Here is a 19,704-nt window from a genome sequence, read left to right on the forward strand (position 1 = left end):
CCTCATATTAATTATCCACAACCTTTTTCAGGGAAACGTTCTGAGTTCAGGGAATTTAAGAATGCCTGTAATTTATTATTTTCTCTTAGACCTAAGACTTATCATACTGAGCGGATTAAAGTTTGTACCACAATATCTTTCCTACAAGGTGAACCCAGGACTTGGGCTAATAGGTTTTTTGAAAACAATAACAATATCCTGGATTCATTACCAGATTTTTTTTCTGCTTTAACTAGTCTATATCAAGACTCAAATTCTCAAATAAATGCTGAAATGAGATTGAGGTCTCTAAAACAAGGTAAGAGAAATGTGGAGGATTATACCACTGAGTTTCAGATGTGGGCAGAGGACTCTCAGTGGAATGAAATCAGTTTGAAAAATCAATATCGTTTAGGTTTATCTGAAACACTCAAAGATGAACTTTCACGTCTTGAGATCCCAGATACCCTTGATGGTCTTATTAAATTAAGTACATCTTTAGATCGTCGTTTGAGAGAAAGGAGGGCAGAAAAGGCCTCTAATGATACCTCATATAGAAGACCTTACCAAGTCACAACAAGTCATGACAAAGCTCATGGCAGTGCTACCCCTATGGAGATTGGTGTACTTAGAGGACCTCTGCCACCAGAGGAAAAAATTAGAAGGAGGTTGGAAAATCTCTGTTTATATTGTGCTCAAAAAGAACATGTAGTATCTACTTGTCCTTTGTTGAAAAAACAAAAGAATGGTAAGAAAAAAACCAGTGACTTTATTTACAGCATAGCTAATGATACACACATGACTTTGTCTATTTCTTTACAGTGGGACCAGAAAAATATCCAAACCAAGGCATTAATTGATTCAGGAGCATCCGGAAATTACATTGATTCCACTTATGTAAATAAAAATCGAATACCTACTATTTGTAAACAAAATCCTGTATCTATTAAACTGATAGATGGTTCATTAATAGAACAAGGACCTATTACACATCATACTATTCCCCTGCTTGTAACATCATTGCAGGGACACACTGAATATTTATCTTTTGATCTCATAACCATACATCAGCATACTCTCATCCTAGGCTATCCTTGGTTGAAGAAACACAACCCTCACATAAATTGGGTTTCAAATAAGGTAACATTAGATTCTACTTTTTGTTCCCAAACTTGTTATCCACATCAAACCATAGCGTCACTTGATATTGGTTTACCCTCGTGTTATCAGGATTTGGCAGATGTATTTAATTTAAAAGAGGCAGAAAATCTTCCACCTCATAGGGAGTTTGACTGTCCTATCGATATAATACCTGGTTCCAAAATCCCTCATGGTAAGATCTATCCCCTCTCTCAAGAGGAACTCCAGTATATAAGAAACTACTTAGACGAAAATTTACGTAAGGGATTTATTTCACACTCCACATCCCCTGCAGCTGCAGGTATGTTTCTAGTAAGAAACAAGGATGGTACCATAAGACCTATTATTGATTATAGAGCATTAAATAACATCACAATAAAAAACAGATACCCGTTACCTTTAATACCTGAACTTTTGGAACGTCTAACTGGTGCAACTATTTACACCAAATTAGATTTAAAGGGAGCTTATAATTTGATTAGAATTAAAGAAGGTCACGAATGGAAAACGGCATTCAGGACCAGATATGGCCTTTTCCAATATAATGTAATGCCTTTTGGTCTGAGTAATGCTCCGGCAACTTTTCAGTTTTTTATAAATGAGATCTTTCGTGACCTTATAGACGTTTGTGTCATAATATACCTTGACGACATATTAATTTATTCTAGAACACCTCAAGAGCATGAAAAACATGTACGCTGGGTATTAACTCGTTTAAAAGAACACAAACTATATGCTAAACTGGAAAAATGTTCCTTTCATGTCACAGAAATAAAATTCTTGGGTTACATCATCAGTCCCAATAAAATTCAAATGGATCCGGAGAAGGTATCAGCAATTATAAATTGGCCTACTCCTACTTCCACAAAATCTGTACAACGATTCATTGGTTTTGCGAATTTTTATAGGAAGTTTATAAAAAACTTCTCTTCAATCGTTAAACCATTAACAACACTCACTAGTGAAAAACAAAGATTTAAGTGGACCGAATCCGCTAGTCTTGCCTTTAAGAAATTGAAAGAAAATTTTACTACAGCTCCCATTCTAGTTATGCCAGATTTTGATTCAGAATTTATCCTTGAAGTAGATGCATCCGACTCAGGTATCGGTGCAGTTTTATCACAACAAGATAAGAACCAGACTGAGATTCATCCTATTGCTTTCTATTCTAAAATGTTAACTAGTGCTGAGAAAAACTATAGCATAGGAGATAAAGAACTTCTAGCTATAAAACGTGCTCTAGATCATTGGAGACATTTATTAGAAGGTTCTAAGCTACCTTTTAAGATTTATACTGACCATAAAAATCTTGAATTTCTAAAAACAAGTAAGACCTTGTCTGCAAGACAAGCAAGATGGTCTATATTTTTTGATCGTTTCGATTTTCTCTTAACCTACAGACCAGGACATTTAAATACCAAAGCCGATGCCCTCTCTAGATTACATGAACAAGACACTCATAATCAAATTTACCAAATCATTCCAAAAGAAAAAATTATAGGTTTATTAACACCTTTAGAAGAGGAGATCTTAAAAGAATTAAAACATGAACCACCACATGGAATAGACTGTCAAAAAGATTCCAAGACTGGTCTTTTCTATCATAATTCTAAACTATATATCCCCAAACAAATTAGATCTTCTATTCTTAAACAAACCCATGACGGGACACTAGCAGGCCATCCAGGTATTTCTAAAACTATAGACCTAACCAGGAGAAATTATTGGTGGCCACTCATGGATACCTATATTACAAACTATGTAAAACATTGTGATACCTGTGCCAGAAACAAGTTAACACACAAAAGACCATCAGGTCTTTTATCTCCTCTGCCTATTCCTGACAAACCCTGGAGTACCATATCAATGGACTTTATTGTCGAGTTACCTGAATCCCACCATTACAATACTATTTTAGTTGTCATTGATCATTTAACAAGACTGGCTCATTACATTCCCCTAAAAGGTCTCCCTACAGCTTTCACTACAGCTCACGTTTTCCTAGACAACATAGTTCGCTTACATGGACTGCCCAAAGTTATAATAACTGATCGTGGTACACAGTTTACCTCTAATTTTTGGAGATCCCTATGTAAGTTAATCAAAATTGATTCTAGATACTCGACTGCTTTTCACCCTCAGACAAATGGCCTTACAGAACGACTCAACCAAACCCTTGAGCAATATCTACGTTGTTATATATCTCATCTGCAGGATGACTGGTCATCCTATTTACCTTTGGCTGAATTCTGTTATAACAATACTACTTCTACGTCTACTAAACTATCCCCATTCTTCGTTACTTATGGATATCATCCTACTACTATTTCATTGTCCTCTCGACAAGTGAACTCTCCCTCAGCATTGGATTTCGCAACTACCCTACAAGAAAGACTTAACATCCTGAAAAAACATCTTTCGGAAGCTAAAGATTATCAAAAAAGGTTATATGATACCCATCACACTGCTAGCCCGGCTTATCAGATTGGTGATTTGGTACTACTCTCGACAAAGAATCTCAAACTGTCAGTCCCTAGCAAAAAGTTAGCAAATCAATATTTGGGTCCTTTTAAGATTTCTAAAATAATCAACCTCAATGCTGTGAGATTAGAGCTTCCCCAGGATTTTAAGATTCACCCCTCTTTTCATGTCTCTCTGTTAAAGCCATATCTTCCTTCACCTCAGTCTCTCTCCTTGTCTCGACCACCTCCAATACTCGTTGATGATCGAGAGGAGTATGAAGTTGAAGCTGTATTGGATTCTAGGATCCATAGGAAGAGGTTGGAGTATCTTGTGAAATGGAAAGGTTATGGTTCGGAGGATAACTCTTGGCAGCTTCATTCAGATCTTCGCACTCCCCGTCTTCTACGAAATTTCCATCGCCGCTATCCTGAGAAACCTAGTTTGGAAACCCCTGGGGTGCTTCCTTGAAGGGGGGGATATGTGGTATACCTTTAACTATAACCCCTCCTATTTTGTCTCCACCCTATATAAGGATTACCTGTAACACTCATTGACTGCCTGATTATTGAAGTCTTAGCTACTCTGGTGTAGCTTTCCTTATCTCAGGTCTCCTATTGCTTGTATCCTGTACAAGGTGCTTTACTTTGTTTACTCTAGCCTGTGTCTTGAATCTCTTATGCTCAAATCGTTACTTTGTCATTACCGACTTTGGATCATTCAACGGCCGGATCTACTTTTTCACCGCTACCCGGAAGTAAGCCGCATTCACACACGCTGCCTCTCCAAACACGGATCTTCCAATGCGGTAACAGAAATATCACGGTCCTCAAGGTGGTAACGTATACGAACAATGCTAAAGCCTTTAAACTTCTTACCTGCTTGTTTTGTTACCATACTGAATTATTGGACATCTCCTTTTACCTGCAACATCCAATATGAACAAACATTGTATGTCTGTGGAATGTCTGAACTTGTAAATATTTTAGGCTGTGTGTGATTGCGTGAAGTAAGAAGAATCATTTGTTTCTACCAATTCAGATTCTGAGCTTGTCAGTATTTCTGTTTCATCTGTGGCCTCCGGTTATATATATATATCTTGAACATAAGATATATATTATATTAAATATTCCTTATATTTTATTAACACTTAAGTCAGTAGTTAATATACAAATTCATCATATATTAAATGTCTCATATTGTTTAATCAGGCTACATAGAAGTTGTTTTCTGATTACTACAAAAAAGAGCAACAAGCTCTAATTTTAGAGCTAACCTTTATAACCAATGTGCAAATACTTGTTTATTTAAATACGAAGCTCAGAATACCACAGTATGAGAGAGTGTGTGAGAGAGTGTGTGTGTGTGTGTGAGAGAGAGAGAATGTGTGTGAGAATGTTTGTGAGAGAGTGTGTGAGAGAATGTTTGTGAGAGAGGGTGTGTGAGAGAGAGTGTGTGTGAGGGAGAGTGTGTGTGACGGAGAGTGTGTGTGAGGGAGAGTGTGTGTGAGGGAGAGTGTGTGTGAGAGAGAGTGTGTGTGTGAGAGAGAGTGTGTGTGTGAGAGAGAGTGTGTTTGAGAGAGTGTGTGTTTGAGAGAGTGTGTTTGAGAGAGTGGTAAGTAGAGTAGGTCAGTGAAGGGTAGGAGAGAAAGCACTGGTGAGGGTGCAGGACAAAAAAGACAGCCACAATTTACCAAAAATGTATTGAAAAAGGTCTAGAGGCCTTTAGAGAAATTGCAAAGAAAGCCAAGGTGTCAAGGTGGTGTTTCCTACACCATCAAAGGACACTTTGAAACTGGAGGAAAACCACCTTTGAATCAGAAGTCAAGTTTGTGAGAGTTAACAGCTTGGGTGATAGGCAGCTCAGAGGTTTGATAGGTTGAGTAACAGTAAGAAAGCCCTTGACAAAATAAGAAACAATGGCTTGCCTTGACCATGAAGCACAGAAAGTGGCTACTAAAAACTGGAAAAAGATATCTATACCTATGAATAAAAATGTAAAATCTTTGGTTCATCACACAGGGTTTTTGTTTGCAGTGGAGTAGGCAAAAAGATGGTTCTTTTTTGTGTGACTCAACTGTCAAACATGGAAGAGGAGGAAGCATGATGGTCTCATGCTCTTTTGCAGGATCCAGAGTTAGTGAGTTGCACAAAATAAGTGGTTCCCTGAAACAAAAAGACTACCCCAGGATTTCACAGCACCACGCAATAACCTCTTGTATATGCCTATTTGGACAGGGATTCATCCTAAAGCAAGATAATGACCCAAAACATGCTTCCAGGTTATGTCAGAACCAACTTAGAAAAGACAGTAGGCTTTAAATCATGGAATGGCCAGCACAGTCTCCAAACAGCATTGAGCTGGTTTGGGTTGAACTGCACAGAAGGCGAATGCAAAGCCAGTGCAACAGCTTGTGCAAACTTTTAACAGTTTTGTGAAGAACTTCCTGAACAATATTTCTATTGCAGTAAGAATGTTACAAGTCAGCTGTTGTATCTGTAAAAATGCTGCTACATTAATGAGTAGAAATGTAGATTCAATTTTGTCAAACAACCATTCCATGATTTATTTTTCTTTTTTTTCCTTCCAATTGTTTGTTTGTTCTATGCTTTGTTTCAAATACATTGAGACATTAAACTGGGGGAATTTCTATAAAAACTGTAAAAATTGAGGTGTTCTAAAATTTTTGACCTGTAAAGTAAAAGTATTAGATCAAAGAAAAGGTCAACTGAATCTTTTAAACAGAGACCTAGATTTGGAGTTTGGCGTTAGCCGTGAAAACCAGCGTTAGAGGCTCCTAACGCTGGTTTCAGGCTACCGCCGGTATTTGGAGTCACTCAAAATAGGGTCTAACGCTCACTTTTCATCCGCAACTTTTCCATACCGCAGATCCCCTTACGTAAATTGCATATCCTATCTTTTCAATGGGATCTTTCTAACTCCGGTATTTAGAGTCGTTTCTGAAGTGAGCGTTAGACATCTAATGACAAAACTCCAGCCGCAGGAAAAAAGTCAGTAGTTAAGAGCTTTCTGGGCTAACGCCGGTTTATAAAGCTCTTAACTACTGTACTCTAAAGTACACTAACACCCATAAACTACCTATGCACCCCTAAACCGAGGTCCCCCCACATCGCCGACACTCAAATAATTTTTTTAACCCCTAATCTGCCGACCGCCACCTACGTTATCCTTATGTACCCCTAATCTGCTGCCCCTAACACCGCCGACCCCTGTATTATATTTATTAACCCCTAACCTGCCCCCCACAACGTCGCCTCCACCTACCTACACTTATTAACCCCTAATCTGCCGACCGCAAAGCGCCGCCACCTACGTTATCCTTATGTACCCCTAATCTGCTGCCCCTAACACCGCCGACCCCTATATTATATTTATTAACCCCTAATCTGCCCCCCACAACGTCGCAGCCAGCTACCTACAATAAATAACCCCTAATCTGCTGACTGCAAAGCACCGCCACCTACGTTATCCTTATGTACCCCTAATCTGCTGCCCCTAACACCGCCGACCCCTATATTATATTTATTAACCCCTAATCTGCCCCCCACAATGTCGCCTCCACCTGCCTACACTTATTAACCCCTAATCTGCCGACCGGAGCTCATCGCTATTCTAATAAATGTATTAACCCCTAAAGCTAAGTCTAACCCTAATACTAACACCCCCCTAAGTTAAATATAATTTACATCTAACGAAATTAATTAACTCTTATTAAATAAATTATTCCTATTTAAAGATAAATACTTACCTGTAAAATAAATCCTAATATAGCTACAATATAAATTATAATTATATTATAGCTATTTTAGGATTTATATTTATTTTACAGGTAACTTTGTATTTATTTTAACCAGGTACAATAGCTATTAAATAGTTAAGAACTATTTAATAACTAAAATAGTTAAAATAATTACAAATTTACCTGTAAAATAAATCCTAACCTAAGTTACAATTAAACCTAACACTACACTATCAATAAATTAATTAAATAAACTACCTACAATTACCTACAATTAACCTAACACTACACTATCAATAAATTAATTAAATACAATTCCTACAAATAAATACAATTAAATAAACTAGCTAAAGTACAAAAAATAAAAAAGAACTAAGTTACAAAAAATAAAAAAATATTTACAAACATAAGAAAAATATTACAACAATTTTAAACTAATTACACCTACTCTAAGCCCCCTAATAAAACAACAAAGCCCCCCAAAATAAAAAATGCCCTACCCTATTCTAAATTACTAAAGTTAAAAGCTCTTTTACCTTACCAGCCCTGAACAGGGCCCTTTGCGGGGCATGCCCCAAGAAGTTCAGCTCTTTTGCCTGTAAAAAAAAACATACAATACCCCCCCCAACATTACAACCCACCACCCACATACCCCTAATCTAACCCAAACCCCCCTTAAATAAACCTAACACTAAGCCCCTGAAGATCATCCTACCTTGTCTTCACCTCACCAGGTATCACCGATCAGTCCTGGCTCCAAAATCTTCATCCAACCCAAGCGGGGGTTGGCGATCCATCATCCGGTGGCTGAAGAGGTCCAGAAGAGGCTCCAAAGTCTTCATCCTATCCGGGAAGAAGAGGCGATCCGGACCGGCAACCATCTTGATCCAAGCGGCATCTTCTATCTTCATCCGATGACGACCGGCTCCATCCTGAAGACCTCCACCGCGGACCCATCTTCTTCCGGCGACGTCCAACTGAAGAATGATGGTTCCTTTAAGGGACGTCATCCAAGATGGCGTCCCTCGAATTCCGATTGGCTGATAGGATTCTATCAGCCAATCGGAATTAAGGTAGGAATATTCTGATTGGCTGATGGAATCAGCCAATCAGAATCAAGTTCAATCCGATTGGCTGATCCAATCAGCCAATCAGATTGAGCTCGCATTTTATTGGCTGTTCCGATCAGACAATAGAATGCCAGCTCAATCTGATTGGCTGATTGGATCAGCCAATCGGATTGAACTTGATTCTGATTGGCTGATTCCATCAGCCAATCAGAATATTCCTACCTTAATTCCGATTGACTGATAGAATCCTATCAGCCAATCGGAATTCGAGGGACGCCATCTTGGATGACGTCCCTTAAAGGAACCGTCATTCTTCAGTTGAACGTCGCCGGAAGAAGATGGGTCCGCGGTGGAGGTCTTCAGGATGGAGCCGGTCGTCATCGGATGAAGATAGAAGATGCCGCTTGGATCAAGATGGTTGCCGGTCCTGATCGCCTCTTATTCCCGGATAGGATGAAGACTTTGGAGCCTCTTCTGGACCTCTTCAGCCACCGGATGATGGATCGCCAACCCCCGCTTGGGTTGGATGAAGATTTTGGAGCCAGGACGGATCGGTGATACCTGGTGAGGTGAAGACAAGGTAGGATGATCTTCAGGGGCTTAGTGTTAGGTTTATTTAAGGGGGGTTTGGGTTAGATTAGGGGTATGTAGATGGTGGGTTGTAATGTTGGGGGGGGGTATTGTATGTTTTTTTTTACAGGCAAAAGAGCTGAACTTCTTGGGGCATGCCCCGCAAAGGGCCCTGTTCAGGGCTGGTAAGGTAAAAGAGCTTTTAACTTTAGTAATTTAGAATAGGGTAGGGCATTTTTTATTTTGGGGGGCTTTGTTGTTTTATTAGGGGGCTTAGAGTAGGTGTAATTAGTTTAAAATTGTTGTAATATTTTTCTTATGTTTGTAAATATTTTTTTATTTTTTGTAACTTAGTTCTTTTTTATTTTTTGTACTTTAGCTAGTTTATTTAATTGTATTTATTTGTAGGAATTGTATTTAATTAATTTATTGATAGTGTAGTGTTAGGTTAATTGTAGGTAATTGTAGGTAGTTTATTTAATTAATTTATTGATAGTGTAGTGTTAGGTTTAATTGTAACTTAGGTTAGGATTTATTTTACAGGTAAATTTGTAATTATTTTAACTATTTTAGCTATTAAATAGTTCTTAACTATTTAATAGCTATTGTACCTGGTTAAAATAAATACAAAGTTGCCTGTAAAATAAATATTAATCCTAAAATAGCTACAATGTAATTATAATTTATATTGTAGCTATATTAGGGTTTATTTTACAGGTAAGTATTTATCTTTAAATAGGAATAATTTATTTAATAAGAGTTAATTAATTTCGTTAGATTAAAATTATATTTAATTTAGGGGGGTGTTAGTGTTAGGGTTAGACTTAGCTTTAGGGGTTAATCCATTTATTAGAATAGCGGTGAGCTCCGGTCGGCAGATTAGGGGTTAATAATTGAAGTTAGGTGTCGGCGATGTTAGGGAGGGCAGATTAGGGGTTAATACTATTTATTATAGGGTTAGTGAGGCGGATTAGGGGTTAATAACTTTATTATAGTAGCGCTCAGGTCCGGTCGGCAGATTTGGGGTTAATAAGTGTAGGCGACGTTGTGGGGGGCAGATTAGGGGTTAATAAATATAATATAGGGGTCGGCGATGTTAGGGCAGCAGATTAGGGGTACATAGGGATAATGTAAGTAGCGGCGGTTTACGGAGCGGCAGATTAGGGGTTAATAATAATATACAGGGGTCAGCGATAGCGGGGGCGGCAGATTAGGGGTTAATAAGTGTAAGGTTAGGGGTGTTTAGACTCGGGGTACATGTTAGAGTGTTAGGTGCAGACGTAGGAAGGGTTACCGCATAACAAACAATGGGGCTGCGTTAAGAGCTGAACGCGGCTTTTTTGCAGGTGTTAGGTCTTTTTCAGCTCAAACAGCCCCATTGTTTCCTATGGGAGAATCGTGCACGAGCACGTTTTTGAGGCTGGCCGCTTGCGTAAGCAACTCTGGTATCGAGAGTTGAAGCTGCGTTAAAAATGCTCTACGCTCCTTTTTTGGAGCCTAACGCAGCCTTTATGTGGACTCTCAATACCAGAGTTATTTTTATGGTGCGGCCAGAAAAAAGCCGGCGTTAGTTTTTCGGGTCGTTACCGACAAAACCCCAAATCTAGTCGATAGTTTCTATAATTATAAAGATGTAGCTAAAAGACAAATGGTCATTGTAGTGGTCTGAGTAAAAAAAAAAGTTATCCTGATGGATGGGATAAAATATTAGGAAATTCCAAATTAATTTGCTGTTCATGTGGTTATGGATGATGCATCATCTATAGGGAAGTCTGGTGGTTAAAAACAGAAAATAAAGTGATTGTAAACTTGACATCAAGGGGCCGTTTTATCAATGTCTGGTGGACATTATACGCTGCAGCTAATCATGTCCTCCAGACATCGCTGAATGCCGACAGCGTATGCTGTCGGCATTTAACATTGCACAAGCTTGTGCAATGCCGCCCTGCAGATTCAGCAGGGGGTGTCAATCAACCGGATCATATGCGATCGAGCAAATTGATGTCCACAGCCTTAGAGGTGGCGGACGAGTTAAGGAGCAGCGGTCTTAAGACCGCTGCTTCTTAAATCCTGTTTCTGGCGAGCCTGAAGGCTCGCACGGAAACAGGGGTATTCAGGGCCATTCAGCAATTCGGCCCCCAAGTCCAGAATCAAAGTGATATTTTACAGGGACTTTAATAAATATGCGCTGTAACTTAGTTTTTAATCTAGTTGTGCCATTCTAATATCCCAGGCTCTGGCCACCCACCTCAAAATTCATATTTGTTTGTGAGCTAACAGTTTGAATCGGCGCTCTAGCTATACGGCGCTTTTGTTGTAGCTGTTGACATGTTAAACTTACTGATGGCTTTTGTATTTTCTTATTAGTAAACAACATCAGAGCACTTTAAGACCAAATACATAAAGAAGTGCTATGGCATAGACACCATGATACATAACTTCAAAAAAATCACAGTAAGAGTTTTGTGCCTTTATTTCATCCAGACACAGAGAATCTGAATATGCAGATACATATTTTACTTGGTCAAAAAACAACTGAATATGCAACACCTAGAAGAGCCACCACCCATAAGGACGCTGCACAACCAAGGTACCAAACTTACAGTGAAACATTCAAGAGATTTGCATATATGAGGGGCAGGGCATTGAAAGGTATATGACAGACTAAAAGCCAGAGATTGCGAGTTTGGTGCAATACTTAATGATATGTTAAGAGACAAATTAGTATTCAGTGTTACAGATACCAGACTTAAAGAATGTTTGCTCAGAGAGGCTGACCTTACACTACAAAAGGCAGTGGAGATATGTCAGGCTGCTGAAGCTACCAAATCCCAGGTTCAGGTTATGGCTGCAAACACACCAGCAAGTTCCTACCAGACTATTCATGCTTTACAGTACAAACCCACACTCACTAGCCAAGCAGAGTCTACTAGAGGCAGCAAGAACAAACCTCACTCTAGTGCAAGGTCTGAGCAAAAAAGGAATGTGTGCCCTAGATGTGACGGGGTACATCCACCTCAAAGATGCCCTGCATTTGGGTGTGTTTGTTACACTTGTCACAAAAGGAATCATTTTGCAAAATGCTGTAAATCACAGGGCCAGGAGTGTGACAGAGTAAAAACAGTTGAGACTTTATTTATAGGAGCAATATTGAAAGATGTAAAACAAGAACTAAAACATTCTGCATGGTTCTCTGAAGTGCAAATCAATGGTGCACCCATTAACTTTAAACTGAAAAAAATAACATAAAGAAGATGGCTGCTGATCATAGAGTTCCCTCCCAGCTCCAGAGTGTCTTTTCTTAAAGTAACAGTATACCACATCTCCCCAACTACTTCCAAATCCCCTCTTAACATTTAACACATCTTAACAACAAAGAAACAATACAAATGTGCTCCAATAGCTCAATATACTTTATCCTACAACAGAATCTTTTAGTCTCTCTGGAGGGTGATGGTCTCCTATTGCTGGGTGAAAAGATTGTAGTTCCGCGGAATGTTTGCAGGAAAATTCTAGAAAGTCTGCATGAGTTCCATTAAGGTATACAGAGAACCAAAATGCGGGCTCGGATGATCCTGTTCTGGCCCAGCATGTCCAAGGACATACAACAGATGGTAGAGACCTGCAAGATTTGTGCTAGTCACCTACCAGTGAATCACAAGAAACCATTACTCTCACACAAAATTCCTCACTGCCTTGGCAAAAACTGGAAGTGGACATTTTTGAGTGGAAGGGATCATCATTTCTTGTAATAGTAGACTATTTTTCCAAGTATCCTGAAGTACTAAAGTTGTCTGATAAAACTGCAACAACAGTAATTGCAAAGCTGAAAGCAACATTTAGTAGACATGGCAACCCAATAGAAGTCATCAGTGACCATGTACCCTTTGCCAGTGCTGAGATGAAGGCATTTGCTGCACAATGGGGAATTAAGTTTACTCATTCTAGTCCTGGTTACCCCCAATCAAATGGACTGGCAGAAAGAACTGTAAAAACAATTAAACTCATGCTCCAAAAAACATGGGAATCGGGGGTAGATCCTAATATTGCGCTTCTAGAATTGCGCAATACTCCAATCACTGGAATGGCCTATTCCCCAGCACAACTTTTAATGGGCCGGACAATGAGAACCAAGTTACCGGTTGCAGCTCATGCATTAAAGCCTCAGATCCCTAAGAATGCACACCAAAAATTGAGGGAGCTACAGCATAGGCAGAAAGTATATTATGATCATGGTACTAAGCCACTACAAGCCTTCCAAAAAGGGGATGCAGTGCGTATGGAGACATCAGCGGGTTGGCAGCCTGAACAGATATCATCTGTTGGTCCTGAGCCAAGATCATATGTAATTGAAACACCTGATGGCAGACAGTACAGGAGAAACTGGCGTCATCTCCAGATGGATTACACATATGAACAAGATCACTCAGAGTCACAAGTAATTGTACCTGAAAAAGGAGAAGAGTCGTCAATTACTGACTCAGAGACTGAAGTGCCAGGTTCAGATGCAAATCAAGAAGAATTTGTCCCTATACAGTCTGCAGAAGCTGGACACAAAACATCACGAGCTGGAAGGGCAATACACCCTCCAGAGAGACTAAAAGATTATGTTGTAGGATAAAGTATATTGAGCTATTGGAGCATATTTGTATTGTTTCTTTGTTGTTAAGATGTGTTAAATGTTAAGAGGGGATTTGGAAGTAGTTGGGGAGATGTGGTATACTGTTACTTTAAGAAAAGACACTCTGGAGCTGGGAGGGAACTCTATGATCAGCAGCCATCTTCTTTATGTTAGTTTTTTCATTTAGTTCAGCTAGTGTTGTTGCTTACCTCTGAGCTGAATAAATACCTGCTCTGTGTACCTACTATCAAGTAGTGCTTATTCCTACTGCTAAATACCCACACAAGAAACATGACAATAGACACTACTATAAAGAATAATATGCATAGCTACTGATCTAAAAATACAGTATAAAACCGTTTAAAAACTTACTTAGAAGCTCCCAGTTTAGCTCTGTTGAAAAGGTTAGCTGCAAGTGGTTTTATAACACAAAAAATTCTTCTTCTTCTTCCCCCCATAAAAGACATTTTACAGGGGGAATTGAGGGCCCTATTCCCGTGGGAACTTACAATTTAGGATAAGAGTCTTTACACAAACAGGAGCAAGCTGGAGTAGATATACATCAGTATTCTCCTAAAACTTTAGGGCTTGGTTAGGAGTCTAAAAATCAGTGCAATGTTATTTAAAAATAAGCAAAACTATACATTTAAAAAAAAAAAAAAAAAAAGCTGTATAGGTTATATAAATGGATCATCTACAAAACATTTATGCAAAGACAAATCTAGTGTATAATGTCCCTTTAAATATGAATATTGCATAAATATGCTTTTTCCTCTTTTCATCTACATGACTACAAAGGGCTAATGCACTTATATATACAACCCTAATTCTGAAAAAGTTGGGACAGTATGGAAAATACAAAAAAACTAACAAAGAGAATCATTTGAAAATTCAATTCACCCTGTACTATATTTTTGAAAATATACACTCATTTCAAATATGATGACTGCAACACAGTCCATAAAAGTTGGGACAGTCGACTGTTTACCACAGTGTGACATGACCTTTTATTTTAATAACACTTTAGGCATTTGGGCACTGAAGACACCAGTTGGTTAAGTTTAGCAAGCAGAATTTTCCCCCATTCATACATTATGCATGTCTTCAGCTGCGCAACTGTACGGGGTCTTTGTTGCCTTATTTTGAGCTCCATAATGCGCCACACATTTTTAATCAGAGACAGGTTAGGACTGCATGCAGGTCATGCTAGCACCGCATTCTCTGCTTACGCAGTCATGCGCTTGTGATCCGGGCAGAATGTGGTTTGGCTTTGTCCTGCTGGAAAATGCAGGGACTTCCCTGGAAAAGACGATGTCTGAATGTATACATATCTTTCTGCATTAATGGTGCAGATGTGCAAGTTACCAATGCCGTGGACACTGACACACACCCATACCATGACAGACGTTGGCTTTTGGATCTGATGCTGATAACAGCTTGGATGGTCCTTTTCCTCTTTTGCCCGGGAGAACACGTCGGCTGTTTTTTTCCAAAAACTATTTGAAATGTTGACTCGTTGGATCACAAAACACAATTTCACTGTGCTACTGTCCATCTCAGATGAGACCGAGCCCAGAGAAATCGGCGGTGCTTCTGGATAGTGTTGATGTGTGGCTTCTGCTTTGCATAGTAAAGCATTAACTTGCATCTGTGGATGCAGCGGTCATGGTGTTGACTGACAACGTTTTACCAAAGTAATCCCAAGCCCATGTCAGGATATCCATTACAGACTCATGACGGTTTCTGAGACAGTGACGTCTGTGGGATCGGAGCTCACGCGCATTCATTAGTGATTTTCGGCCTTGCCCTTTACGCACCAAGATTGGAATCTTTTAATTATATTGTGCACTGTTGAAGGTGAAATGCCCAAGATCCTATTGATTTGTCTTTGGGGAATGTTGTTCTCAAAGTTTTGGATTATTTGCATGATGCATCTTATGGCAGGTTGGCGAGCCTCAACCCATCCTTGCTCTTACAGGCTAGGCCTTTTTTGGAGGCTCCTTATATACTATGATTACATGACTGCCTCACCTGTTTCACATCACCTTCTTATTTCAGCTTGTCACATCGCTATTAGTCCTAAATTGATGCTGTCCCAACTTTTTTGGAACATGTTGCAGTTATCAGATTTTAAATGAGTATATTTTTCAAAAATACATTAAATTCACAAAGTAATACATCAAATAATGTGTTAATAATGTGTTTTCAATATAGTACAGGGTGAATTGAATTTTCAAATTACTTTTTGTTTGTTTTTTTGCATTTTCCATACTGTCCAAACTTTTTTGGAATTGAGGTATATGAATACATATGTATTTATGTCTTTATATGTGTATATATATGTCTGTAAATACATATATACACACATAAATACATATGTGCACACATAGAAACACACACACACACATTGTATTTCAATGTTAAAGCCCTTTCCCTGCCTTTTTTTCTTTTCATAACACCTGAGACCTCATATTTGAGCCTGTATAACTTTTTTATGCAATTAAAAAAAAAAAAAAAACGTATTAAATAGGGTTATTATGATTATAACTGAACTGTTATATGTATATGTATTTTGTGACAGAAACCAATGATAACTGGAACCAATGATGCTACTGAAAGGATATTTCCCTTGGGTGGTTTATCCTCATCCCCGGAACCGCTAAAGGAGAAACCTTTGGTCACGGTTGTCCTTTCCTGGGTGGACTCCTCCATAGTCACCCAGGCTCTTGTTGACTCCGGTGCTTCAGGCTATTTAATTGACAGTGCTTTTGTATCAAAGAACTCCATTCCTGTTTTGCCTCAGTCCGTTCCGCTTGCTGTCGAGGCCATTGATGGCAGGCCCCTTCAGCCCGCACTTGTTACTCACGAAACTGCTCCATTATCCATGGCTGTTGGGACTCTCCATTTTGAAACCCTCCAGTTCCAGGTGATAAACTCTCCACATTTTCCGGTTGTTCTGGGTTATCCCTGGCTCCAAAAGCACAATCCCAGTCTCGACTGGCGCAGGTCCGAAATTTTGTTGTGGTCTCCGGAATGTATTTCCACTTGTCTTCAGAAACCAGTTATTTGACTTGTGGACTTTTTATTATTTTTTGCTATTAATAAAAGTGTGATTATTTTTGCACTTCTCGTCTCAGTCTGATTCCTGGCATCCTGACAGGCTACTAAGCCATTTTCCACCTGTGTGCTAAGCTGGTTTTGAGCTTTTTATTGCAGTTCACGTTTAAACACTTTTAGAAGTGAAGTTTGTGTTAATAAACTATACAAACTATATATTGTTTTTTTCAGCAGACCTAGCAGATTCAAAATATACTGTTTACTCCTGACTTAATAAATAATAGTATGTCATTTTATTTTTCTAAGCTCTATCATCCAAACCTGTGTGGATAAATATTTGTAGTAGGTAACCTGTCTGAAATAAGCAGAAATTAAGAACATTTCACTGTTTTGTCTCACTGTTTTATTGCAGGCATGTCAATTTGATAAATGACCAAAAACAGCATCTTAGAATTCACTGTACTGTTTTCAGCAATTAAACAATTCTAGCCACCTGAGAAATTAAAATGGGGTACACAAAGCACACATTAGCAGAAAGTACACCCCTTGGTGCATCAAATGAGGGGCTACAAGAATTTCTAGCATGAACTTGGGGTGCACAACCATTAATGGAATAAGTTGCATTGCTTTAAAAAAAATTCTAACCAAAGAGCCATATTCCACTTATTATTACATTGTCTATTTTTGTGCTAGCAATACATGTAGTCCCTCATTTGATGCACCAAGGGGTGTACTTTCCAAAAATGTGTACTTTATTTAATGTATCTTAATTTCCCAGGGTTCTTTAGCTGTCTGATTGCAGACATAACCCATAAAAGTTAAAAGGCTATATTTTTAGACGATTTCAAGATTGCTATTGCTGCAATTAAACAGTTCTAGCCACTTGGAAAATTAAATTATGGTACACAAAGCACACATTTGTACAAAGTACACCCTTTGTCGCATCAAATGAGGGGCTACATGTATCTCTAGCACATAATTGAGGTGCGCAACAATTAATGGAATATGGTGCTTTGCATAAAAAGTATTTATTTCTTTTTTAGCAAAGATCCAAATTCCACTTATTACATTGTCTATTTTTATTGCAAAAAAATAGTCTTCTTTGCAGTAAAAATACAGAAGTTTTTAAAGCTGGAGAGAGCTGCGTAAAGAGGGTGTTTTACTCATCTTCCACGCAAACTAAAAGACTGATAAAAATATTATTTTGTGTTTTTTTGTTTTTTTTTTTAAATAGCATTCTTCTACCATTTATTAATTTGTAACCACATTATCCGGGTGATCATGGGATTACAAATATAATATTGGTCTGTATTGTAAAAGGGAATGCAACATTTCTCAGCTAGATGATCACTGGGGTAACGCTGGTTACCACGGTGATCATTTAGCTCTAATACATAAACCAATATTTATTTTTCAAAACTAAACATGTTTATTTTTATAAAATGTATTTTGGGGCAATTTTAATCTTTATTTATGTGCCTTTAGAGGCCCCCAAATCATTTTTTTTTACTTCTTTTAAATATTTTTTTTTACTTATTTATTTTTTATTTTATACCCCACACACTTATACCATTGGGTAGACGGTTACCTTTCCAATGGTGGGTCTTGGGGGTCTGTAGCTGCTTAGATGCCTGAGATACAGGCTTTTAAGCAGCATACCCCCATCTCCCTTTAACTTACAATTATCAGTTTTAAATAAACATGAAGCCCCGGCGATGCCTGTCACTATACAGGCCAGATCGCTGGGGTGGGAGTGGGTGGGAGCCTCCAGACCTCCATCAAGGTGGGTAAGTGCTAGCGACGGCTCTGAACCATCATTATCACCCGAGTGGGAAACTTTGCAACGGCTAAGAGCCGTCGTTAGCACTCAAGGGGTTAAAGTAACCTATCTGAACAACAATTTTTACTATTGCCTTTCAATGTAGGTAAGCTATTTTCACATGACAGTTTTTTAACACTTTCTGAACAATTATGAGGGTGTCCTGAATTTGGGTTTAAGCCGTCCTGAATAGAGGTCTGGTAAATCTAGTCACCTTACATATGAAATATTGCAGAATTGATTTGTACCCTGTTGTGAGTCACTCTCCTTTTGCAATCAATGCAGCCACATCTTTTTTATAACCCTAACATTGCATAGATTTACTGTGGGGAAAAAAATGCAAAACCTTACAAAACAAACTAATTAAAAAAAAAACTCCATCTATAAAGCAATCTATTCAAACCAATGCAAAAATGAAAACTTGAAAACAGTTAAATAGAAATAAAATAAAAATGTGATAACCTTGTCTGCTTTGAATTGGAAAGAACTTGTCTAGAGTTACCAGGTGTACAGTATTCAACTGGACAGTCCAGTAATTTAGCAGGTGGTCCAGTAAAATCTTCACAAAAATACTGGACACTTATATGTCCAGATTTTTGAAAGTCTCTGAGTATTAACTAGTTGTAAAAGACCTCCTATGTCTTAACGTATTGAAAATATGGAAAAGAAAAAAAGGAGGTGCAAAATATTGCTTTGCGAATGCAATATTTGCACTGAACTTAGTAATACCAGCGCACTCAAATGTACACTGGTATAACAAGCTACATGCCATGCGAACGCAACCTTGCATGAGAACTAGCACAGCGAAGGTGGTCATGCAGCGATGGGCAGCAAATATAAATATTTATGTATATTATATGCGTATATACACATTTTAACACATAACTATAAATGTATATAAGCATATACATATACATATACTGGGAATACACAGACCCCACAGACAGGTTTTTTTCTAACCCCCCACACCTACTTTAGCCCCTAAAAACTGCTTAGTGCAGTTTTTTAAAAAAAAGGGACCTCACATGTTATTTTGGGGGCAATTGGGGGACAATTGAAAAATTAACCAGAGGTCACAGTAGCAATAACCAGCCACTTGTAATGGCTGGTTATTTATTGCACACCCGCAAACATGCAAATTTGCCATTTATGGGCGTGCAAAAATTAGAGCTCTACTTGTAATCTAGCTTATTTGTGTTACTGGCAACCAAAGAGGTAAAATTATTGA

The 19,704-nt window shown here is 38.4% G+C and overlaps 1 protein-coding gene across 2 annotated transcripts in view; it reads right to left on the reverse strand.

Annotated features, from left to right (window-relative positions):
* The window catches only part of CHRDL1 (chordin like 1), a 277,410-nt gene that overhangs the window by 63,485 nt on the left and 194,221 nt on the right, over positions 1–19,704 (reverse strand). The window lies entirely within an intron of this gene.

Source organism: Bombina bombina, chromosome 1 (genome assembly GCF_027579735.1).
Source record: "Bombina bombina isolate aBomBom1 chromosome 1, aBomBom1.pri, whole genome shotgun sequence".
In the NCBI taxonomy this organism is placed as follows: domain Eukaryota; kingdom Metazoa; phylum Chordata; class Amphibia; order Anura; family Bombinatoridae; genus Bombina; species Bombina bombina.